This window comes from Rhea americana, unplaced genomic scaffold (assembly GCF_003343005.1).
Source record: "Rhea americana isolate MKP2758 unplaced genomic scaffold, rheAme1 scaffold_407, whole genome shotgun sequence".
NCBI lineage: Eukaryota > Metazoa > Chordata > Aves > Rheiformes > Rheidae > Rhea > Rhea americana.
In genome coordinates, this window is record NW_028186543.1 from 112,092 (window position 1) to 138,374 (window position 26,283).

The 26,283-nt window shown below is 43.5% G+C and overlaps 1 protein-coding gene and 1 long non-coding RNA gene across 4 annotated transcripts in view; one reads left to right on the top strand and one right to left on the bottom strand.

The window, feature by feature from the left end:
- Window positions 1–1,613: 1,613 nt before the first annotated feature.
- On the bottom strand, window positions 1,614–6,403 carry LOC146590474 (uncharacterized). 3 transcript variants are annotated; one of them, XR_014897009.1, is made up of 3 exons: window positions 5,433–6,403; window positions 4,412–4,510; window positions 1,614–2,633 (listed from the first exon to the last, which is right to left on the bottom strand). It is a non-coding gene; the product is annotated as an uncharacterized LOC146590474 (long non-coding RNA). The 3 variants fall into 3 exon arrangements; XR_014897010.1 differs by lacking the exon at window positions 4,412–4,510; XR_014897008.1 differs by lacking the exon at window positions 5,433–6,403 and having other exon boundaries at window positions 4,412–4,836.
- Window positions 6,404–7,096: 693 nt separating this feature from the next.
- The window catches only part of RAB30 (RAB30, member RAS oncogene family), a 45,172-nt gene continuing 25,985 nt past the window's right edge, over window positions 7,097–26,283 (top strand). Inside the window, exon 1 of the mRNA XM_085314546.1 lies at window positions 7,097–7,290. The gene's annotated coding sequence lies outside the window, so the exon portion shown is untranslated. The remainder of the gene's footprint in view (window positions 7,291–26,283) is intronic.

Below are 26,283 nucleotides of genomic sequence, written 5' to 3' on the forward strand. Positions count from 1 at the left end.
CAAACTCTTTTCAGTTGTCCCGTGTGACAGGACAAGAGGCAATGGGCAGAAACTGAAGCACAGGAAGTTCCGCCTGAGCGTGAAGGGGAATTTCTTCCCCGTGAGAGTGATGGAGCCCTGGACCAGGTTGCCCAGAGAGGTTGTGGAGTCTCCTTCTCTGGAGATCTTCAAGGCCCGCCTGGATGCAACCCTGTCTAACGTGCTCTAGGTGACCCTGCTTGAGCAGGGAGGTTGGACTAGATGATCTCCAGAGGTCCCTTCTAACGTGATTCTACGATTCTGATTCAAAGCCTCCATGTTGTGAAACTACATTCCCTGTGAGCTCAAAGCAGAGGTCTCAGGTAGCRTTTCTCCAAGAATGCATGCCATACTGGATACAAAACAACTCCAGTATAGCCAAAACCAAAATCTGAGAATAGGGAACCAGTTGTGCTATGAGCAAGGTAGTTTAGAGGTCAGCTTAATTTATCTACACTAGTTTTAAGAATCTGTCTTACATTGGAGCATGCCAGAGCTGTCACTCATTGAAAGCCTACCCCTTTCACTTTAGGAGCCCCAAGTCTTGTATACACATAACAGTAAGATACAGAAGATTCTGCGTCATGTAATACGTGAGAACAAGCAAAAGTACCCTTTTTAAAGTCTTTGCAAGAACAGCARGACACTATCTCTTCCCTGGGATAGCGTAATAGGAAACCAGGGACTTTTAAGAGTAGCCACTGAACTCAGTGGCTTACATAAATCTGACCTATGTGGACTGAAGCCAAGACATACAGGTTAGCTTCTTGCTAGCACTCCACTAAATTATATCCTTAGGACACTACATGTAAATTACTTGACAGAATGGAGCAAATGAAACSACGTCAGTGGAAATTTGGCCAGGGACTTGAGATGCTTACTGTTGTTCCCAATTTTCCAGAAAGAGATTATTTGAAGAAAAATGGCAAAAGCAAATTAAAAATAATCAGGTACATCAGCAGATTGAGATGACCCAACCTTTTTTTTCTTTTCTTTTTTTTTTCCCCAATCCCTGCAGTGCAGTGTTTGCTTACCCTAAATTAAATGGCTTCTGTGAAGGAATGCTCTGTGTGCTATTGTTTATGTACTCACACTCCAAAAGCTTGTATTTTAAGCTGAATCATATAGAAAGCAACATATAATTTTGTGTCACTGCAACTTGATTCCCCAGAGAAGCTGAGCACTAGTACGTACAGTCAGGTAGCCCAGCCTATTGACACAGTTGCAGGATTTCCTTAGAAATACATAATGGTGCACAATTTGATGGAAAATAGCTGTAACATTGCATTGTTATCCTTGGTTATGGCTTTCACTTTGCCCTCTGCTCTTCCTCCTCCCCTCCCCCCCCGCCATTTTAGGGGGTGTTCCTCATCAGGGATGAGGAACAGTGTTTCAAGATTGCAGTAACTCTCTCATTATCTTATCACAACATCCTTTGTGTTTTTACAATTATTTCTTGCTAAAAAAGTATTTTTAGTGGGCTTTTAGTTTACTGTGACTCAAAAAAAAATTTTTTTTGAAGAGTTCGTACTATGCTTGAGAATTTCTCAGATCACAGCTTGTCTCATCTCCCTGGCACAGACATGCAGACTAGCTTGCCAGACAAACACTGCCAGCTACCAGCTCAAGTTTACTTGAACACATACAAAAATAGATCCATCCAAGATTAGCGGTGTGGAGAGGGGTCCACACCTAGTGTTACCTCATCACAATACTCAGCTTAGTGCAATCCATTAGTTTAACTGTGAGTTATGTACTGAAGTGCGCACCACACACATTCAGCACATTCTCATCTTTTCCCAGATTAACTGCGAGGTCCATCTTTAAAATGCTGGCAACCACAGGATTTACACACTGCACTGAACCCCAAGTTGCATTTGTGTGTCAAATTCTCCAGTAGTTCAGGGTGGGGAAGTCTTCAGTACAGTGCTTCGAAATAAGTCAGTTAGCTCAGCAGGAGTCAGGTGGACCAAGCCAGGCTATTATTTTAAGCAGGCAATATTATCGTATTTGATCAAGCCTGATGCTGCTCTGGTGGTTCTGAACTGCATGGATGAACATATACTCTCATCAGAAATGGGAAACTCTTTTGCCTATGATCCTAGTTTTCAATGGTCATTTTAGACCATCCTACCTGAATAAATACATCCATACCTAACAAGGAGCAGCACAACACACACAATTTCCCAAGTTTCTTCTGTTTAGCCAGTTCTGGGCAATACTAGTGTGCTTTTCCCAGGAGCAAGTTTCACATCTGCAATCTCTTACATTTGGATGGCCTGTTTTCCCCCAGGCCCATCACAGTGAATAGCATTTATAAATCTATTTGGATCCCCTTCCCCAGTGCCCAGGATAGAAGTAATTTCCTGATTCAGTACTGCCATTAGGTCTCATTTGAAGTAAACAAGAGTTAAAAATTCTGAAAGAATCTGAGTTTTTATCTGTGATAAAAATCAGTTCTTTCAGAAACCAGTTCCTATGAATCCAGGGACTTGCAGCAGCTTGCACATCCTTTCCTGTTATATAACTGCTATTGAAGTGCTGCCATGTTTCAGTTAGAGAACATGTCCATGCTACTTAAAGCTCTTCACAGTTGTTAAAGCACTGTTCTTGTGCTGAAAGAGAGAAGAGAGAGAGAGAAGGGGAGAGAGAAAGAACAAACATATAACTGTTAGTATCTTGTTTTCATCAGTTACTACAGTTATTTCAGAGAAACTCTACATAAGCTTTCAGCTACCCAGGAATCCTATGTTCTAGAAACTGGTTTAAACATTTGCCTCACTAGAATTTCCCAAAGAACTAAGAAGGAAGATAGAAGCCTTTTGCTCTTACCTGTATTTTTCCAAACTTTCTCCTTAAGAACRGAGTAGACAGTAAGGTACTTAAAAACATACTTTTCTATATTGCTATCATTAAGATACTGGGAAACAATAACACCATATGAAAGTATTCATGTAGTATATAAAAGTATTTATCTCATGCTGAACTGACTCAGTTACTTTGCAGTCCCAATAACTCTTCAGGAAACCATCCTGAAGCCATGTGGAGCCATCATATATCAAAAGCCTTAAGAGCAGTTTCTTCAGCTTCTAAAACCAGAGCAGAAATTTGAAGGCTAAATAATCTGCCCCTTTCCCTCATTACAGGCTCTAAAAGGCAATGGTCTGTAAGTTTCTCAACTCTCACTTTTCTTTCCCAGTCCATACCCTTACGAAGAAAGTATGGGCAAATCTTACAAAGTTTTGTGGCTGGGTAACTTAGAAAACTGCATTTTATGGTATTTTATGTGCCAAGACTAGCACAGTTCAAGTCAGTCAACATCATCAAGTCTTTAACAACAATCCTCCACTTTTTGAGTGCACACAAATTTTCACTCCAGCTAACTTATGTAGCAAGAATTTACATAAGGACTGACAATTAATATGCAGGAACTCTGAAATCACCAYTTTGACAGCAGTTTTGCTGTGGTGCACTGACATGGATGTTTATATTGTGGTATTAAACACTTAAAATTACATTATGATACAGCCTATTTCACAGTTCAGGTGAAGGCAAAAGGTTCAACCTTTCTTCTTTTGTGTATGTTTAACCTCAAACACGTATTTCTCATCCAGTCTGTAGACCTGTTTTTAATAATTATCTAGTAAAGGTTGAATTTATAGCAGCTAACTCCCTGAAGTTTCCATAAAAAGAAGTAACTTGTCAGAATGAAAGCTGAGAGATGAAGCCAGATTCCTACATATGACCTCGGCTAAGCAATTTGAGAAGACAAACAGAGTAGCTACATGTTTTTACATATCCTCATCCTCCCTATCCCTCCTGCAGGAGCATCCAACCTCTTCTGGGGCTTGCAGGACACTGGGTGGCTGCTTACCCAAGACCCACATGGCTAAAATCACTTTAGTAGCAAAGACAATCTGCAGGATCTGCAGCATAGGATGCTAAGTCCAAGTACAAACAAATGCAACAGCATAGTAGCCTCACGACCATCGGGTGGATTAAGTTTTCACAGATGGCATTAAAACAGACTCCACCTACGTATTTAAGAAATGCCAAAGGCAGCCTTCGTGTCACTTTAAGCCTTTTTATATAAAGTGTTGAAACAACGGGTATTTCCACAGTYTGCAGCCTGTTTATGTGCCCGTTAYGGATCTTGCAATTAAGACCTGTCGGGTCACAAAAGAGACTTTGACATTAGCACTTTCTAAATGAATAGTGTGATAAGAATATGCAGGTTTCAGACATGTGACACAGGCTTCATTGTTAGAACCTCTGACAAGTTGTAATCTACAAGCAAAATCCACACACTGACAAATATTAGGCACCCCTGAACTGATGAAAGTGACCTATAAAACACGCAGAATTCTACCGGTCTCTTGCCTTAGGCATTCACCTGGGCAGTTGCTTAAGTCAATTCTTTATTTCCACATTTCAASGGGCTATAGCAATTATAGTATCAGCAGTATCTTCAGATGAAGAAACATCTGAAAGACTGAAGAAATACTGAAGCATTGAAAGAACCSTACTTGTAAAACAATGTTTCCATGCCTTTTCTCCCGAGAAGCACCACTGTGAAAGAGGTGAGGAGGGTGGAAAATCAATGCAYGTGAAACAAATTGTTACTAAAGTAATTTAACTGAAAATGTAAACAGTCATAAGGTCAGTTGACTTGACYTGCATAAAAATCTAGTATTCTTTTTTTCCAGTTAGAGAACCCCCCTCAATTACACCATCACAATACTTACCATCCTTATTCAATGAGCAGCTGCACTAATATAAGCACAGGCTTAAAGTCTAAAATGGCTGCCCTCACCTTGCCCCCCCCCCCAAAAAACAAACAAACAAACAAATCCAGAAGATAATTCATCCACAACAGGAACACAGAGTAAGAAAAGAAATAAATAAGGCTRTATTTGGTAATCCAGAATTATTCAAAATTTGTGCAATTATCACTGAAAGTTTTATGAGCAAAAGTTTATTATGTTCTCTCTCCCCTCCTTTTCTCCAGCAATGAATTTAGCGRAATTGGACAAACTTGGGCAGGGAGAGAAGGGCAGCTATGTAAGGTGCAGCTCCTCTCCCAACACAACTGACATTTTATGGGAGAATGAGTGGGAAAGGCAGAGAACTGATCTTCCCCCTCACTTTTTTTTTTTTTTTTTTTAATGCTGGACAGAACTGGATTAAGGAAATGAAAGAACTGAATATATAATGTATTGCTGTAGTTTCAAGAGACTACAAGGCTTAGGTTAAGTTATTCATAATTGCACCAAAAACCATTTGTCATGACAGCCTCCCTCCAGCATGTGACTGTACCACATAGCAAACAGGATACTACACCTTTGTGCTACTACTGCAAAGCATTATGCATTGTACTTTGCATAGCATTTATGCAGTAAATGCATTGTACTTACCTCCAGGAAAAGCCAAAGTATTTTAAAAACATAAAGCTATAACCCCCTTTTCCTAAGCTACTCCACCACTACGTGGCTTTAGCCAGAATTTCCAGGAAGCCCATATAACTCTTCTTAACTCCTTTCAATGAAGTATCTTCTTGAAGCAATAAAGCATTTTATTTCACAGGAATCAGCTGTAACTAGAAACCGTATTATTTTACACACACATTATTTCACAAACCATACAAGCCTTCAAACAATGTCTGCCTTCCCTCCCAGTTTTGAGTTAAGATCCTCCACAAATCATTTCAGGACTAGCAAAGGAACTCCAGGCTCCTAAAAATTAATAGGTATTTAACTAATCTCCAGTTTGACAGAAGGATCATTTCCTACTCCCCAGCAGGGAGCCTAGTATGATCAGGCATGACTGTTCAGTCTGAGAAATCACAACCCACTGCTCAAAATCTAGCCTCTGTCCTCCAAGCCAGCCAGAAGGTATGCTGGGCGCAAGGGCTTGCTGAACCCAAGAGAGCATCTAAAAGCTGATCAGCAGGCTAAGCCATACCAACACCAGACAGCTAATGCAGGTAAGAAAATACAGATGCAAGTTAACTTGGCTGCTTCCACACCATGCTGAAAGGTCTTATACCATCTCATTCACCCCATCAGCTTCTTCGACGTTAGTTTAAGCCTCTAGAGTGTACAGTATTACAGTCTACACTGAGAGGATCTGCCTTTAGGATGAAGCAAAGCTCCTCCTGCTGGGCACAARAAGCCACACATGCTGACGGCGAGCAAGATCAGCGCCGCCACCAAACACCAGACCCAAGCCACAACCCTTGAAAGGGCCCAAGAGCGGGCAGCACAGTCACCCACCGGCCTCGTGAGACGGGCGCGTCCCGGCCTGCGCCCCGCCGAGGGCCTCTCCCGCCCCAGCACGGCCAGGCCGTGATTTCAGCCCTGCACCTGAGATCACGGAGTGCGGCTAATCCCACTCCCCTGCCCCTGCCCCCGGCGGCCACGTCCCCCRCACCGCCCCAGGGGCCGCAGCGCCCTGCCCAAACCCAGCGGCACCCGGCCCACGCCGCAGCCGCCGCTTCCACGGACCCACCTCAGCGGCGCCGCTCCCCGCCGGCCCGCAAAGCGGGCGAGCGAAAGGGCCGGGCCCAGCGCTGCGCCCCCTGCCAGCAGTAACCGGCCGCCGCGACAGGTCTTCCGATGCCCCGTCAGCCACCCTCTCCTCGCTCGCCCCCTTTCCCTGTGCCCTCCGGCCCCTGCAAGAACACCTGTGCCCCACTCATCCCCCTTTTCCAACACTTTAGCCCGCTTCCCTCCTCTCTCCTCCTGGGCTAAAAGCAGCCAACGCCATCAACATGGCGCCGCCGCCGCTACCTCCCTCTCCACCCCCTCCTCGCTCTTCCTCCTTGCGGCTGCGCAGCGCGGAGCAGCGCGGGACTTGGAGTCCCCGCCTGCCCGTGAGGCCGGGCGGCTGGCGGGCGCGGAACTACAACTCCCAGAAGGCAGCGGTGCCGGCGGGCTCCAGCCAATGGGGAGGCGGCTGCGCGGCTGCTCGCCCCGCCCGGGCGGGCGCGAGGGGTGATGTCATTGCCGAGCGGGCAGGGAGCGGGGGCGCGTCGCGATTCATTGTGTTCCGCGGGCGCCGCCTCCCGCCGCCGCCAGCGCCGGGCCCGGCGGGGCGGCCCCTGCACCGGCCTCCGCCCGCGCCCCGGCCCGGCCCCGCCGCTCCCGGCCCCGGGGGTGCCCCGCGCCCCSCCGCCCTCCCGCGGCTGCCAGCCTGCGCCCGCCGCCGGCTGGCTGCACCCCGGCTCCCGCCTCGTTTTATGGTCGTGGGGAGGGAGGGAAAATCCCAAGCCAGGTGAGTTCCGCGCTTTCCTTTATTTATCTCTATTAAAAATTTCTTTTTAAAATCATTTTTTGCTCTTTCTGTCCCCAATTCGCTTGCGCGTACCGCGTATTCCCCCGCGGAGGTAAAGCGCTGGTGCGCGGGGCCGCGCCGTGCGGCCATCGCTGCCGGGAGCGGTAACAGCAATAATAATAATAATAATAATAACGGAATAGAGGAAAGCGCGGCGGAGATGAGCGGCCGCAGCGCGCCGCTCCGCGCTCCCGGGCGGCCGGCGGCTCCCGGCGCTCGCTGCTGCCCGCGGAGCCGCGCTAAAAAGTCCTTTTAGGAGGAGTTCTTCGGGAATTCCGCGGTCCTGCCGGCGCAGCTTCGCGTTTTGTTGGTGTGACTGCTTTCCTTCTTTCTTTCTTTAGTTCGTTTTTCCTATTTCTTGTTGTTTCTGTCAGGTGCTTTTCAGGTCTCCCGAGTGAACAGTGCTAGGATGTCAGTGCAAAATACTATATATCTTTTCTTTCTTTTGTGCAAAACTTCAGGATTTCTCCCCCTCTCCCCTGTATTATTGCTGCAATTGCTTGTGCTTCCAAAACACCTAATTTGATGATGCTGGCGATGGTGGCAGGTAAATGCATGCGTGTGGGAGAGTCCTGCTCATCTTGGCTGTCAGCATCTTCCAGCGCCCTTTAAAGTTAACCTGCCCCAAAGCCTGGTTTGGAGCCTCCTCTGGGAGCAGGAGGAGAGCCTAYAGCCGAACTGATTTTTCTTTTTCTTTTTTTCCTCCCCCTCTGCTGCGTATTTGCTTCTGCGCCTCTCTTGTGTAACCGACACTGTTTTGTCCTCTGGCAGAGTTTCCTTGGGATCGCCGCGCAGAGGGACGGGTGACAGGAGTGCAGGGTGGACAATGCRGCTCCCTGTTTCTTTGGATCAAAGTGTTTGTAAACACCAGCACAATGGTCGGGGAGTCCGGGTGCGCGATGCCTGGCTGCTTATATCCTCTCCTCTGGCCAGCAAATTCCTGAAGGGTGGCCATTCTGCATCCAGACCTCCTCCTAGCCTTTATTTTTTTTCTATTCTTTTTCCTTCCTTCCCTTTTGTTATTGACTCAGAGGGGAAGAAAAACAGTGCATGCAGCAGATGCCTTTGTTGGGTTGGTCTTTCTTAAAAAAAAAAAAAAAAAAAAAAAAAAAAATCCCGGAATGGCATTTTCCTCTTTTATTTTTACTTTGCAAAGGAGGGAGCCAGTAACCTAATATAAGGTTTTCCATCTTGGCTACAAAAGGTGAAGTTTTACAGCGGTGATCCTTAGCTACGAACCAAAGGCACTGGAAATGAAACAATAGTATAAAAGTGATAGTTTAAAAGCCTGGGAATTATTCTGGGGARTATGAATACAGAAGTCTTGCCGAACAAGTAGGGAATCCATGGCCAGAAGGATTGTACTTGAAAAATGGTACAATTTTTGTGATATCCCTGTTTGGTTCTGCCTTCATATTTAGTGATTTTAAGTGTATGTATTTATTTACATGTAGGTATTGGTGTTTATGCTGGTTTTATTATTCTTCCAAATTACTAGATTTGGTTGATTAGATAGACTTCTAATAATGTCCTGTGTGGCAGCATTTTCAAGCTATATTATAGTACAGCAGTAAGTGTATTAAAAATGTAGCTCAGAAATCCATGCTAATCACCAGGTGAAGTTTTGCCTTGCAGCAACAGAAATACAGACCCATAAAAATGGGCCAAAGCTTCGAAGCTCAGGAGATGAGGGATTGCTGTGAAAAGGCAAAGACAATCTCACAGGCCCTTGTCCTCAAGTTATTTAGGTCATGATCCTGCAAAGATCTCAATACGTGCATTTCTTGACTTGACTCAAGAAGTCCCCAAGATGCCAATTGCTGGGGACTGGGAGACTATCCCAGGAAAGTAGTGTTAGGTATTTTCTCTGTTCTTTTACTTTTTTCAGTGTCTTATTAGTGGCTGGAGTCTCAAAGGGGAGTCAGAGCTGCAATCTCCGAATCTCTGGTCTCTTGGTCTCTCTGTAGTAGTCCTGTTCTTAAAGTGCATTATTTGTGATATTTGTAAAACCAGAAATCATGCCTTTGCAAGACAGCAAGTGTTGGCTACRTGCCCTAAATTGTATTAAATTGTCCTCATCACAGACTTGTTGCAGAAGGAGGTTCAAGCCACCCCTAATATGCTGGAGTGATTCGCACCTAATGCATAGAGGGGGTCCGAAAGACTGGTGAGATGGGGGACCCCAGGAGAGGGAGGGCTGTAGCAGACTCACTTTTTTTTTTTCCTCCCAAGTTTTGTTTTCTTCTCTGCTACAGTGCTGAACAAAGGGAAGATGTTGGTTTTCTAGCCTAGGTTTTGGGGGTCTGGTGAGGAGATACCTTCTTGCAAAAGATGGCATCCATCAGTCAAAGTGCAGCACTCACTGTAATTTCTGTGATATGTCCCGGGCAGGTATACATGCAGCTCTTTCTTGGGGGTAAGGGCTGATGATTGGCTTTTCATGTTTTCACATAAAATACAGCTGAGCAAGAAATTATAATAGCTGGGAATTAGATAAATTCCTTAGGACAGGACTCTGCAGTTTGAACACAAGCTTTACTCTTAATAGATACAGAAATGTGAGCAGGAGATGTGCTAGGGCTATAGTTCAGACTATAAAATGTTCTGTATTCCTGATGGGTTTCCGACACCAAAATCAGCAACTCATTTAAATGAAGCTTGGAACAAGGGTGGTGAGCAGCAGCTTTGCTTTGGCTGAAGGTGGACTAGATGACCTAAGACTTATGATTTCATCTGCAGTTTCTGTGATTTCATTCTGCAGCAAGTCGTTCAGCTCCCCCCCCCCCCAATTTGTTCTGTCAAGAACTGACTAAATTTTATTATTAATGTCTGCCTTACAGTATGAAACAGTGCTGTCGAGTGTGTGAGACAATCCTCGTGCCTCTTAGCTGGTCTCTTCTTTAATTATGAAATCAAAGGGAGGAGATCAGCGTCAGAGGAATGTTTGACTCAATCTACTGAATTCGTTAAGGTACAGCAGGAATGAACGTGGCCCTTAAAAATCGTCAGTATTTAAACACAATCAAGCCTCTGTTAATACGTGTCACTGTTAGAGTAGTTGCATAACTAATCTGCTACTAAACATTGGCCCTGAACGTAGGGCAAAAGCAAGGTACTAGCGAGACTTGTGATGTACTGTTGTTTGATTTCACCCTGCATAGATAAAACCGTCAGAGCGCTTGGTTGCATTGATAGGTGTTTAGGTTGCAAACAGCTTGAGACTTGATTACTGTTTGCTGTCTACCCTCCCAGAGCTGCTGCTCTCACTGCACCACGCTTTTTCTATATGTTGATTTGCACTATTCCCTAATATACTTCAGATGAAATTTAAAACACCTATTTAAACTAACTGTGTGGAGATTTTATTTGTTTGGTTTTTGTTTTTTGTCCTGAGACTGATTAGAGAATAGTCGTGCAGAGAAGAGTCGTGCCTTCCAGTAAGGCCTCGTATTGCTCCAGGTAGATAGAGCCTTACTGAAATTGCTACTCTCCAGCAAAAGATTAGAGGATATCCTTTTTATTTTCTTTTGCTTTAACAGAAATACTTTCTTCTAGGTGTTGCTGAAGTGAAAGTTGACTGTACTCTTTTCAAAGTTAAAAAGTATATATATAATTATTCAGATACTGAAAGAATAATGTGAAGGGGAAGAGGAAGGAAAACTCTCATTAAAAAAAAAAAAAAAAAAAAGATGCGCTTGTATGTGGCTTCTCAAACTATCTTACAGGCTGAGCAGTCCTTAAAAAAATAAATAAATACAAATACAAAGATGTAAGAGATGCTGAAGTGCCCAATAGCCAAGCAGTCCTTGGGTAACTGGGTCCTACTAAGACATAGTCCGTGGAGAGTGGAACATGTAGCCCCGGCGGCTTGACCTGCTTCTCTACTGTGTTGCTCCTCATTCATTATAAAGTTACCTGGCAAAAAATACAATTTGGTTTATTGTGTTAAGCAAAAGGTCATTTACTCAAAAGGCAGCAAGTGTACATTTCAAGTAGTTCTTTGAATTTATTGAAATTGATTCAAGTATTTCATCTATTACCTTTTAAAAGGGAACTGCTGTGACACCCCTGATCCAGGTAGAGTGGTGATCAGCCTTGGCTTTGATCTGTTGGAAATGGGGAGGAAAAGGGCATCTGACAGCTATTGCAGAGATGCAGATCTGTATGACAAGCAGTTGCAGGTATTTCCAGAGCACATTTGACTAAGCCTCTCGCATCCATAGAGCAGAAATACTCATTTCCATCTGCCTCCTCGTGCCCCCTCCTCCAATGCATCTCCCCTTCCCAACAGCTTTTCTGCTATATAGCTACGTTCAGCAATGACCTGGGAGGCTTGGATGCTCCCTGACTGCCAGTGAATCCAGGGAATRTTGTAAACGGAGACTCTCATCTTAAAAGAGACATAATGCCAATAAGGAACAAGTTGCAAAAGATGCTGTGGGGAAAGACGAGCGTGTGTGTGTGTGTGTGTGACTAGCAAACCTGCACCTATGCTCTGCCCTATAGCCAGTGAAACTCAAGGCGTAGGGGCTTGTGAGAGCTTCTGTTTTTCTACCAATTAGTCTTTCGCTCCAAATGCCTGCTCATCTATAGCTATGGAAGTGATAGAGCTGCAGGAAAAATCTGAGAGCGCCACATTTAGGAACTTAAATCGACATCTTTGGTCAAAAGGTGCMTGCTGATTTTCAGCTTTACAAATCATCAAAGAAATGAAAGAGGTTGTCAGGATGAAAAAAGAAATCGTGTTGTTAACCCCCCCACACGCACACCCTCCCTCGATTTTGGTTTTGCTGTGGTGTAAAGAAATGCTTTCAGTAATAAAAACCTGACTTGAAAAAATAATCATTAGCACTTCTGTGTGATTTAAATTTCATTGCTTGAACTCGGAGTAATGGAAAATAGATCAGTYGAGGCTTCTTATCTAGGAAGGTTTTAAAGGAAGCCAGCTTCACTTCTAGTTAGTGATAAGTTCCCAATAGTGTCATCTCTTACGCTTCCAGGGTCTAATGCATGGTATTTTCATGACTGCAACATGGATGCAGCATGGGAATATTTACTTAAAATAACCTCCTTAAAAACATTTGTCTGCAAGAAAAACTCATTAATTTGCTGCTTAATCTGAATTCTTGTTAGTGACCTCAGGAAGTCCCCTTCGGGGTCTCCATGCTGAGAACAAAGTACTGTGTTGGCTTATTTTCCTGTTTTCTGGTGACAGAAGGGAATTTTCAATTCCACTGTCTCTAACATGGGAGATTCAGGCTTTGTTAAACTGGCTACCCAGCTTGATTAACTGAGAGAGGAGGAGGCTGCCACTTTAAAAAAGAGACTCCTTTTGTGTGTTCTGGCTTCGTAGCTGTTAATTCTAACACCTGAAAAAATAACTGTATTGTAGGAAAAGCCCTTTTTTTTTTTTTGACTCATTTGGTATCCTCACCAGATCCTCTGGAGAAAGCAGCAGATTGTTCCATCCTGAGACGACTAATATTTGGACGTGAGGATCGGATAGCCTTTCTCTTTCCTCCTGAAATCATGATGGGAATATCTGCTTGTTCTTGTGTATCATGAAAAAGGTTAAGAGAAATAACATTAGCCTTCTTATTTTTGCACCTGCCCCCGAAGTTCATGGTGCATCGTGTCATGTGGAAAAGAGGTATTACCACAGGTTTACCTGAGTTAATGAGTTTTAATTAAAACACCAGTGGAGATTGAAGTAGTCCATAGCTTTCACAAGGGAACAGGGACAGGCTTGGGATTTATGTACGTCCCTGAACTCGCGAGAACGCRCGGCTGCGGTTCCAGTGTTTGGTTCTGCATCCTGGTTTCCCCGAGWTAAAAACAGCAAATTTTGCAGGCTRGAAGTTTAACCCAGTGATGGGTTTGGGGTTTGCTGCTCTTCTCCGGTAATCTCGCTGGTGTTTCTGCTGCGTGACTACAGAACGAGTAGTGCTTTCACCGTGCAGGGGTCATTTTRACACAGTTTGCAGCTCTGATGTTCTCTGTCTAAAATCCGCTCGAGTGAAGCGAATGTCTGCACTGTCCTCCGTTACTCCTGCCCTACAGGCAGGAGCTTCTCCAGAATCTCCTCGTTCGGTGGCTGGTGGAAGGCAGTGGCACCCTCTGATCTCTCGCGTACACATCTGATAACTAAAATCCCCACTGCAGATATTTGGGCTTGAGAATTATGTAGCTATGGGGCAATTCCTGAGCAATTTGGGGTCTGTTTTCTTAAAATAAAATAAAATAAAATAAAATAAAACTGTGCTGAGTTGGAGATAAGAGAAGCTTGAAACATCAGAAATTGTTGCTTGATTTCTCTTGCATTTGTCCTTGTTCTGAACAATTTGTTCCCCTTGCATAGGGAACTGTGCCCATTTTTTTYCAGGCCAGCAGTATTCACACTTCTAAAATATAGTAGTAGCRTTTTGCTCAAATAGATGTACATGTGCTTAGAGAAACCCCTAAACAAGCCCATATTCCTGTTAACTCTTTAGCTTCAGCAGACAAACTGGGACTGTGGAGTTTAGTACTTCTCTTTTAGACTGAAGAGGATAACTTATTTCTGTTCAACTTGTCCACAAAAGAAGTGGGAGATTGCAAATCAGGTGGAAACTGCTTTGTTTTCTGTAGGAATGATTTTTTTTTTTTTGGGGGGGGGGGTGGTGTGACCTGCACTTAAGTGTTTCTATCCACTGAACAGTCTGAATCAGGAAACTACCTGGTTAAAAACAACCTTAAAAAAAAGCAAAAGGAATCTTTTATGCTAAGTTAATTTTCTTGGGGCTACTAATTTACTTTGCAGCCATGCAGATGATTAATTGATGCAAAAACGTGAGCAGCACAGGGCAGGTGGAAGTATGGAGAAGRCACCTACTGTGTGCGCTTTCAACCACTTAAATACTGTGTGGCAATGCAGAAAAAGGATGAAGGTGTAAATAAAACAGCAAATTTTCTTCCTAAAGGGTGTAGAAATTTCAGATCTTTAGAAACTAATAAAAATACACCTATAAAAAAAATCCCCCAAGTTAGAAATTCAAAGATGAAGTTCAAAACACATTGAGTATTGACTTGTGCAGCTAAATAACCAAAGGGGGGAAAAAAATCATTGTGGGCTGAGGTTGGTTCTGTTAGAATAAACGAGGCTGATTGTGAAATAAATATTAAATAAAGTCTCTCATTAAGYTCTGCATTTTTACAAAAGCTGTCGCCGTAGGGGGAAAAACCTGGCATGGGTGGTTGTTTGTTTATGTCGGCTGTCAGTCAGCGTGCCGGGAAGCGGGTTGCATCCATTCACGGAGGAGCCGTTAGTAACCAGGCCATCCTGTTTAAATGTCAAACTCTGCTGAGAAATGTATAAAACTAAATTAAAAAAAAAATCCATCGTCTTAATACCTCTTTCTCAGTATTCCTCATTTTGCTTGCTGACATTAGTTCTTGCAGATACAAGAATGCTTTAAAAATACCTCTCTCACAATGTAGAGTGGTAACTTGGGTAACTAGTTTAATTATGGGTCTCGGTATCCCACGGATTCTGAGGCGTTAGTCCATTCCCGTTTGTCTCTGGTGTGCTTTTCTTCGAGCCATTCATCTCTCTCTGACCATTCCAGTATTATATTTATAGGCTGCATTTTATTATCAGTTGTCAGGCCTTTAGGAAAGAGCTTTTATCCATTAATCCCTACTTTGTGCCATGCGAATCTGAAGTGATCTGCAATCCAGAGGTGCTACGGTCATATAAAAACCAGTTAAGTAACCAGTGCAGTAACTGGAGAGAAAAAGGGATAAACCATTAATGATCTGCGACATACCAGTTTCTTTTAGTTTTACTGCAAGTAAATCTATAATTTTTAATCTTATCTAGAAAGACTTTTTTTTTCTTTTTTTTTAATAGGCAAGACAATTGAGTTCTTCTGCATCTAACCATTTTATGGATATAGGCAAGTCACTTAAATTTCCTGCATCTTAGTTGCATCCATCTGTAAAATGAAGATAACCTCTGAGGGATACCGTGAATATTCATCACTGTTTTATTGTATGCTGCTGATGAAAAGCATTATGGGCAGTGTTAATGAAGTCTGTTCCTCAGCCTCTCCATCGCAGACTGGTCAGTATTTCAGACATCTCCATTCTCTGCCATGAGCACTGGCAAATTCTTAACTGCATTTAGTCCATAGGTGACAATAATTTCAGTTTATGCAGTGCTTTTTCCTTTCAAAGGACTCCAAAGACTTGCTCCAAGTGCAGCTATCACCTTATCAGCTGCCGGCTAGCAGCGAGGTGCTGCGTGATGGATGCTGTAATATGGTTGGCAGCTGTATACAGCAAAATACCGAGAGAGAAATGATGCTGTATGCAGTGGAAGTAGCACAGAGTTAAATGGAGGACAGCAGAGTTAATCGGAAAGACCAACGGAAAGGCAGAATTCACTACCTAAATTGATATTTAGCTTTGGTGTGATTCACTATTCCTAGAGAGCAAGCGGCTCTCGTGTGACATACAGCATTTGTGCTGCAATCCCGCTATGCTGCAATGCTGGTTCGGTTCTAGCTAAGCAAAAGACTTTAACTGTTTGCTTTTGGGGTGTTGCTTCTTTGCTTTTCTGCAAGAAGTATGCATTTCTGGAGGTCTTCTGTTTGGGTACTGTGGCACAACGGTGTGATTTCAGCCATGTCCTTCTGGTGCGGCCATGCCGATAGTGTCCTTTCCTTAGGGAGGTGACAGGCCAGGCTCAGGCTGCACAGGCACTTGCCATTTGTTCTGTACATCTGAAGAAACTGAAGGTATAACCCAGATAATCTACTGCAGAATTTAAGTTTTGCTAACCCCGCTTCCTTTTAGAAAGCATAAGTATCTTTGCAGAGATGTTGGCTAAGGATTTATGATGTTCAGTTGTGTTTATCTGCATAAAGACGGAGCCTTGGCATCTCCCCTGAATTTTAGGCACCAAAATTAGGTTGTTTGAGGTTGAGTGTTGTTACAGTAGATCCCAGACAGTCTTTGGAGGGAAAYGGGCAGATTTAGAAGTACTGTCAGAGCAGGTAATTTCTCCCCATGATTAGATGGGGGAACTAGCACTTGTGTGAGGCTGATGTAGACATTTCAGTTAGCTCTGCAAAGGCAGGCAAAAAAAAAAAAAAAAAAAAAAAAAGACTGTACCACTGTGTAGAGTGTAATCTGCTAGATCTGTGTCACGTATTGCTTCTTTAAAAGACTTGACTTAAGGTTAAAGTTGTCAAATCATTTATTAACTAGAGGTTCCTCAGCCTTTGTGCATCCAGGGTGAGAACATGCTTTGAAGAGATTCTGAGYGCCTTCAGTGCCAGGGCTGGGCACCGAGGCTATGAGGACTTGGAGCCACTAAAAAAATCAAGCTGGAGAGGTCCAGAAACCAGTTCCCATGAATTGGTAGCTACAGTTGGAAGCGATGACAGGACCGTGCAGAGATGAGATGTGTGGCTGCTGTGAGTGCTAGAGGTGGACTGACGTTAACATGCTGAGTGAGCAGTTGGCTGCGGCCAAACAAAAAAGGAAAAATCAGGGGCCAGTCCACCTTAKTTTCAATGCAGATGCTAATTTGGGGATCTCTCCTCTAGCCAGCTGGTAACAAAGTTTGCAGAAATAGCATCATTTTTGTAATTTTGCTGAAATAGTTGTTCCTCCAGTAATTTTTGAAGCTCTTGGTTGGCCTGGCTATATGATTGCAAATACCAATTTGCCATAGGATTAGAATGTGCATAATACTTGGAGGAGAGGGCAGCTTGTTGAGTTCGGATGCCTGTCTGGCAATGCTCATCCAAAGCTCACCTGGTATGGAGAAGTTTTGTTGTATGATCTTTAGGCTTGGYCTGGACTGATGAACTGAGCAGTCAATAGACTGCAGGTCCAGGCTGGGCTTCCTGCCTTTGTCTCTGAGTTATATGCTTTGCCARTCTTTACGATAAAAACTAAACAGCGAGTGTGCTTCCCAAATAATAATAGCATGTGGTAAAAGTGTGTATTTTGGGTATATTGTGGTGCTGTGACTCTGGGTCCAATATTCTTGTCTTTGTACGTATTTAAACCCCTCTAAATTTTATATTTTGCTAAGCCATCTTCTTCCCACTGCTACACTTGCCCATGCTTTAAATGTCTGTATTGATGACAATCAATGACTGCATTAATGTTTAATACAGAGATATTTTGTTGGCTTTAGAATCTCATTCATCCATCCATATTGCTACAATCAATTCATCCTGGAAATACTRCACTAATTAGAGGAGAGGCTGACACAAGTATCACTGTGACATGTATAACCAACCTGTTTCATTTTGATCCTTTTATTATATTTGCTTATGACTTTAATTATTAGTGTACCATCCCAAATAGGACCTGCTGTTTGTGCACCAGATGAACGAGGAGTGTGAACGCTTCATTTGCATGTTAATGGAGCTTTGTCTGGGAAGGTGTGATGGGGTTTTAAGCAGCACTATGAAGAAAAAGGTAACGTTGCAAATACATGAGCAAATTCAATGCCAGAAGTTCAGGCGTTGCTAATTACGAAGGCTTTTTTCAAATGTACCTTTCAAAGGTACATTTCAAGGCAATTGATCTGCTTTACGAGGAGAATTATTGCAGAGAATGCCGTTCAGTAATCAGCATATATCGCCTCATAAGAAGGAAGGGCTTGTAATTTGTGTGCGCTTTCTAAAGGGAGGAGGTATTAATTGAATCTTAATATATGTTGATACATATGGTGATGGGGGATATGTTGGAAAATATTATATGCTGAAACCAGGTGGATTTGGTATGTCCCAAGATATGTTTGTTGCTGAGAATGTGAATTATTCTCAATAACTGAAGTTAAAAATTAAYGTGTAGGATATTTTATAGTTTTTCTGGCACTTGAAACTTTGAAGATTTTGACATTTCACTCTCCAACTTTTTTTTTAATGGCAATCTTATTTTATCTAAACTGAAATGCTTCCCGGAGTTTCAGAGTGTGCCTGGGGTTTTTTGGAGACCGCTGCATGTTCCTCTTACAAATCTTAATCACTATTTTGACTGTCCCTAGGCAAGTCTTGATACTCTCCATCRTACTTTTGCTCTTGCGTGGGAAGACCTCTCTATAAACAGTCATAGGATTCCCTGAAAGCATCTACAAATGTCTCATTACACTGTTCTGATCCCTCCTCTGAATTCTTTGCTGTCGTGATGTTTGCAAGGAACTTGACAGTGAGTTTAAAGTGTATATCTGTACATCTCAACCTGATGGAGCTGGAACATCTACCATGAATCAGACTCGCGGGAAAATGAGTGGTGTGTGGATAACAAACTGACRTTTCTGCGTAGTGATAGTTGCAGTAAACTTCAAGAGAGAAGCTTTGCTGCTTTAAACGTAGACACATGCAGACATGGACTGCCCCAGGTGGTTTATCRAGCAGGATCCTTTTTGCTGACTCTTGCTCGTTTGTATTGCAGTAGCGCTAAGTGGCTCCATCCTTGCCCTGCTGCTATATAGGCAAACAGAAAGCAGAATCTGTTCCCATCTTGTAGAGATTTACAGTGAGTGACAGCAGATCAGGGTCCCAGACAGCCAGGAGAAGGCCAGGGAACAGCGAGACCATTATTTTGAGCAGCAGTGACAGCCTGCTGGCTGCCTACCTCTTGAGCTTACAGCAGGCATCAGAGCCTGAGATGACTTTGAGAGGAGACAGCTTGGTGGATGTTTACGGGGAGATCTTCCCACGCGTGAGGAAGAGYGTGCTTGACAGTGTGAAGGTGTGTGCTGTGAAAATTTTTGTGATGATGGTGTATGTGATGGGAAAAAGTGGCAGGTAATGATTTATGAAGGTTTAGCTAAGTTTTACTTCTTAGCTGGAGAGAACAAGAAAAYCTGAATAGAAAATGAAGCAAGTGTAACTTCCAGGGCTATCCGATATCTTTGTGTGTTAATATTCTTTGYGAAACTCGTGGCTGTCTCGAAAGCAGCGTGGAGAAGGAATAGTTGGCACTGCACACCGTGATAAACGGCTGCTATGTGTTGCCGATAATTAGTGAGATGTGGAGTAGACTGTAAAATGTGAAAAGTAATCAGGAGCGGGTGAGCCAGTGGAAGCAAAGAGGAGCAAAGCGAAACCCTGAAGTTGTGAACCGCCGAAATTGTTCTTTAACAGTGGCTTTTGAGTSACTGCCAGTGATGCAAGACGAGATTTGTCAAGGCCAAAGGAGGATGGTCACCGTGTCCAACCCAACTGTTGGGTTAGATTAATTCTGAAGGGACTTTCTTTATCCTAGAAGGACTCGCTGATGTACTTCCGCAGGAAATCTCTTTTGCCAGCACAGTTTAAGCCAGTTCTCCAAATGAATGACCTGCGCTAACAGCAAATCTTTGTGTTGGCCAAGCTTCACTTGGGGAGGGGAGGGTGGCTCTCTCCAGCAAAAGGAGGAGGGGGTTTAAGAAGAGGTGGATGTTGTCTGTTTTAAGTTGGAAGACTTCCTGGGTGTTCGTCGTCAGCTCCTGGAGCTCTCTTGCTTATTAATTGCGGAAGTTTTCCAAATGCAAATGARCTCTAAGCCTGCCAACAGCCTCAATGACGCTTTTGCTGTCCAGGAGTCTTGTAACCTGGAGTGCAAGAAAAAATAGTATTTTTCTTGCTATTCGCTGTTCTATCAGTTCAACTGTGCCCACAGAACACTAAATCAGGACTAAAATTGTTTCTGCCAGTGTTGGGGAAGGAAATGGCATGAGGGCAGCTGGAGGCGGATTTAGGCAACTACAGAACAGTGGAATATGGCCCATCTGCGCTGGGAAACTGGGACAGATTGCAGGAAAGCTGTGCAGCCATGAGGAGCTCCCATGCTTCAGCACCTAGGCATGGTGGGGAGAGATGCAGGAAGACAGAATTATCTTCTCAGTTCTGGGAGCTGTAACTGTTAYATAAGAATTACTACTTGAAAAGTGGAGTGTCAGAACAAGGACAAAAATAGAAAGACAAAGACAAAAATGTAGAGAATGCAATGTAAGGACAGAGCAAGACAGGTATCAAGATTGAGAGTCRAAGAAGAAAGAAAAAAATACAGTAAAGGGAAGCGTAGTAGTGTTGTGTTGTGGTGGTGGAGGAAGAGACCAGAAACAGTTAAAAGTGGTGAAACAGTCCAATGGATAGAGCCTTTAGCTATGGTCTACCTACAGAGAGGCTATTCCCAAATTACTGAGCTAGGGCAAGTCACTTTATCTGTTCAGCTCTCTTGCCTTGCCTGTGTGTCCTGAAAGCCCTAGGAGGTGGAAAATCTCACTAAGAGGGAGCTATAGTATGGAGTACAGCGAGGTCATCAGCCTGGTTTTGATCTCAGATTTTGTGGTAATTCAAATTTGAATTTACTCTTGAGGAGGAAAGGGAGGAAGAATGTAATATTTATTCCCAGAGTGGCAGTGCTGACCTGGAATGAAGTACAGGCTGTTTGTGCCCAGCTGATGCTCTGCTTTAAAATGCAAAGGGTGCATGAGTGGGCATGCACGTGGYGCAGTGTTTGCTTCCACACTCGCTGCCTGCGATAGTTAAATGTTGAATAAAGTTCTTGAGTTTTATCTCTGACCTTTGAAAAATGCCAAGAGGTCTCCCTCAACATGGTAGACCAGAGAGACTGTAATATATTCTTCCAAAACACAGCACTCATTTTTTTTTCTGATTTGAAACCTGTACCACCTTTTGTACAGCCTTGTATCAATACAACTCATACAATGCATAAGGAGATGCAAACAAGTAGCAAGTAACAAAAAAAGAGAAGAACAGTCTAAGCTGAAAAGCCACGTATATAGGATCTACAGTATTCTTCCTCTTTTCTCRAAGAACTCAACAGATGTCTTAGTTGTTTTCATATTTGTGTTGCTGGATGTTGTAAGAGCATGATGAATGAACAACTTACCTTAATACAATAATATATTTTAAATCACGACTTCCTAATTTCCCCATGCCTATTACAACAGGGATCTGGACTACTTTCAGAAGTGTATTTGTATCAAGAGTGAAGGCAACTGTGTTTGTAATTGTGCTTGGGGCCTTAGTTTGCTATGTTTGGGGTTAGCATGAGGTGGCACAGCCCTGCTCCTCAGGGCATGCCCTGTCTTTCCTGACTCTGTGTTCAGCGGTAGTAAATAACCCAGCAAATGCAAACACGGTGCTTTCTGCAAAATCCTCATCGTCTGCTACCCGGGTATTGTACCTGGGAAGACTTGTTCGGTGCTTACCCAATTTCATGGAGAGCGGGAGGGGAAGGAGGGGTTATTAGTTGCCAAGAAGAGAAACTTGAACCAATTTAAGTGAAAGCTTGGAGCTGCCRGCTTTAACCCCAGGCAGTATGTGAGGCTACTGCAGAGCAGCAGACGCGGAGCAGTGAACCAAAGAAGCAGATTAGGGAGCGCACAGTGAGAACTTGGATTTCTTCAGCGGAGATGAAGTTCTTCACTCTGAAGGCTACAAAAACGCTTTTCTTCATGCAGAATACTTGTCTTTGCCATGAGCCAACCTAAACGTCTATGCCAAAGCAATGCTTAAACTTGTCCCCTTGTATTTGTACCACGAATGTGTTGCTTGACACTTAATGCCTAAATTTCCATGGTTCTCCCATGYTGTTTTGTACAATGTGTTGTAATGAGCATTGTTCAGATTGGCACTGAGATTTTTCACTGAAATCTGATTTGTGTTTAGGATTGAATTGAGATTCACAGATCTGACACAGTTTCGACAGAACACACATCTCCTTTGTCCTTCCAAAAATGGAGTGTTTCCTAACTTTTGGCAGAAGTAATCCTGAAACGGCCCTGCTGTTTGTCTCCACGGGTAGCTGGCGAGTGTCCTCCAGGGTCATGGATGGTTTTTTGTCAGTTCGTTCTCTGAATGCATTTCTCCACAATGCTTCCTGCCCYTTGTATGCCTGAGTTTCCAGCTTTCCTTCACTGTACTGGGCTCCTGCCTTCTTCTTCTAACAGTATTGGTCTGATCCCAGATCCATCCTGTGTCCTTCCTGTTTTCCCTGTATTTTCATATATTCTTTWTTTCCTTTCCTTATATATCCTTTATATCCTATCCTTGATATATCCAGATATCCTTTCCTTATCCTATATCCTTTATTGCTTCCTTTTATAGCCATTATCGGAAACTGCCTTGCAGGACTTTTTTTTTTCTACATATATATATATTTAAACCTAGGTATTACAGCTATAAAATATTTCCTCTCAGTGTAGCAATTTGAGGTGCTGCCGGTTAAGCAAGTACCTCTGGAGGAACCCTGTTTCATGAGCCTTGTTACCATTCTTGTATTCTTTACCACTGCAATAGCTTCTCTTCTGCTTGTTATCATACATATATCGAGTGCTGCTTTAACTTGGCTAAATATAAGTTGTTCTGCATGTGAGAATTGCAGAGATGTTGAGATGTTTATGCTGAAAGGGAGCATGGGGCAATCTGTTAAGGGGGAGCAATATGTTAAGTGACATGCTAATTCTGAAAATACCTGGTGTTTAGTGTCATCCCTTGCACTGATGTTAGATGGAAGAACAGAATAGACTGAAAAGAGTTTGAAGCTGGAATTCAGTTGTTCTGATGGGAATTAATTTGTTGCAAAATTGTGCAAGCCTTTGCAAACACCCTGTGCTCAGAGAGAAGACGGGAGGAAACCAATGATGTTGCAAATCTGTTTTTGAATTTACGTGTTAAGATAATGCTTCTGCAAAAGTTCCTAACAGAGCCTTGCAGAGTGCATGATTTTAGTCTTACAGCACCAGTTTGAGACTGCTTATATGGCCTGTTGTCACATGGGGAAGCTTAAATTCTCCAGTGTCAGGTAAGAGGACTTGTCATGCAAGCCATTGCTGGCAGAGCCAGAAAAACCATCCAGTGTTCTCACTTCTCTTGCTCTTTGTTTTCCCTGCTGTGAGGATAAATCTGTTATTTTCTTGATTTTATGGTGCCATCTCGGATATTCTGTTGCAAATTGAAAGTTGTATATATTATAGAAATACCTTCTAGGGGAAGGCTCTCCTTTCTAGACTTCATCAGAATTGAAATCGTAACTCTAATGGCAGCTTGTGCAGCGCAGTCTGGTGCATTTGCATGGCCTTGTGCTTCGTGGAAGTGCGCTATGCTGGAACCGTAAGGCTCTGGTTGTGTTTGRTAGCATAGACGGCTAGCTGAAACCTTAAGAGGGAAGTCTTTGCTTTACTAAACGAAAATGCCTTATGTTCAGTATTGAATTGCAAATATTCTTAAGTTTTGGGCAGTCTGCTGCCCATTCTGCTAACGAGCAAATGGTGGCACTTTGAATTATTTTGTATAAAATTAGGGAGCTTCAAGAAACAAACATAAGATGTTCCACATCTGCACAAAGGCACAAGCAGTCTGTTACATGCCACTTCCTTTGATAAGCCATTTCCTAAAGAAAAATGTCAGAGTACATTTATATATATAAAAGAAGCTGATAATGCAGTCTTTTTTTGACTGAAACACTTTTAAAGAAAAACAAAAATACAAAAGAAGAAAAACCCCACCTTGCAGCATTGTCTGTTAAGACTTGAAAACCTCCTTGTAACTAGCTGGCAGTAGCCTCAGGACCAAGCCTCCTGCTCCAGGATCAAAAACACTTACTCTGTCATATCCTTATAGCATAAAGGGCTGAAGTTGTGTTTATTCTGTGCTCCAGCACTGTCAAGCAACTCCAGCCTAATAAAAGGATTTTTCTTACTTGGTTTTGTTTTTCTTTATTTTCCTTTGTCTTTCTCAACCTAACTTTTTTAACTCCCATTTTGTCCTCCTCTTGCTCGCTTCCAGCATCCACCCACTTGCGTAGGAATTCAAAAATGCTCCAGACCTCAAGCAGCCAGAGGATCGAATGTGCTCGCCAGAAACCCTTGCAGGGAAGGGATGCTGAAGGGTATTCTGTCCCGTCGTCCTGTGCAGGAAGGCCCCGTCCTCTGTACTTTTGCCTGACTTTGTAGGCTAATGGCTAGAGCCTCCTTGTCTCCTGCAGTATGCTTGTAGTTCCAATGATTTTTAGCAACCTCAACATTTCCTTTCTGAGGTATGGCTTAGGGTAAGGGTTAACATATGAGACTTGGGGTAGATTTGTTGTGGTTTGAAGCTGAATAGTGATCGTGGAAATCCATTTGTCCCATGCTTGATGTTGGCCTGTGGACACTTCCTACACAAAAGGTTGGGCTGGCAGCCAGCAGCCCGCACCACAACCTGTCCTAGGAGATGCTCAACTGGGGAGGAGAAAGATGAGGAACCTTCAACGAGGAGAGGCTGCGAGAGCTGGGCCTCTTCAGCCTGGGSAAGAGAAGCCTGAGGGGGGATCTTATCAATGTGTACAAGTACCTAAAGGGAGGGTGTCAAGGAGGTGAGAACAAACTCTTTTCAGTTGTCCCGTGTGACAGGACAAGAGGCAGTAGTCAGAAATTGAAGCACAGGAAGTTCCGCCTGAGCGTGAGGGGGAATTTCTTCCCTGTGAGAGTGACGGAGCMCTGGRCCAGGTTGCCCRGAGAGGCTGTGGAGTCTCCTTCTCTGGAGAAATTCAAGACCCACCTGTCTGCARCCCTGTCTAACGTGCTCTAGGTGCCCCTGCTTGAGCAGGGAGGTTGGACTAGATGATCTCCAGAGGTCCCTTCCAACCTTACTGATTCTATGATTCTTTCTTTGCCTCCTATCCAAGAAGTAAGTATCCAAATTGGTTATCCTTGTTAAAAGCTTGCTAATTTTAACTGATTTGTCCTGCCATCCCCAGTTGCAACTCGATGAGGAGTTTTGCAGATGAAGGGTAAGGAGGAGCCTGGTCCAGTTGGGTTCTCGTAGCTACAAGATCTTTTCAATAGTGTGTGGTAGTAAATGCTGATCACTTTGGTCAGATATTGCCCTTGATGTACATATGCAGATCTTCTGAGTGGGGTGGTGGAGTTTTGAATATAAGTAAGGGAGCCTTGTGTTTTTGATTAAAGAATGGGTTGCTTTCCAGCAAATCACATGTGTGCAGTTGTGCAACTTCTGGTCTCCTCCGTGCCGTTGTACGGATAAGGGCAGGGAAGTGTGGTATAAAAAAATCCCAACCACAGAGAAGCACCACTTACAACACCATGTAATAACCGTTATTCCTTAGGGTCGCATTGTTCCTTCAAGACGAAAGGCCTTGCCTTGGAGCCCAGTACCAAAAAAGATTTGCAGGAGGGGAAGGGCTGAGAGTAAACGTGACTGAATAAGCCTCATGGCGAAATGGATGATGTAAATCTGTCATGTGGATGTCCTGGACTTCCAACCTTTTAGCGCCCAGCCAAAGAACAAAAGGCGGTGCAGCGTTGTTGGGGAAAAAAGCAACTCTCCGGGGGCCGGCTGATGAAGTTACAGCCAAATTATGTCCTGCCTCTACTCAGATTAAAACGGATGCAGAAATRCCTATATTCTTGTTTTACTTCAAGCAGCTTCTGTTACTGGATGTACGGCAAGAAATGCTGCCGTGATACTGAATTTCCTGGGGCATATGGGAATGGGAGAGGAAACCTGGGAAGTTGTGCGGTTCCCTTGATATGGTACCTTGTTGGCCTCCCCAGTGAGCTCCCTTGATGCAGCTGAGATCCTGGTGGTTAATTCAGCACTGTCTCTTTGGCAGGCAAGAAGTCGTCACAAATAAAAGCGCGTGGTTCTCATTACCAGTTTCTGCATGTCTGCTTATGCTGAATTGCCTGTATTCGCTGACTTTCGGGTGGTTCTTCAGTAAGTCGGAGAGCAAACATTTTTCCTGGGAATAGCAGCTGTGTGTATAGAGCATAGAGCGGGTTCAGAATGATTGCTAGGAAAACATTCCTTTCTAGTCATGAAAAAAGGCATTTTGTTTTTCCCTTTCCTCCAAAACACACAAGCCGGAGAGTCAGGGATTTTCATTTGCCATGACAACCCATGAAACTGCAGAGCT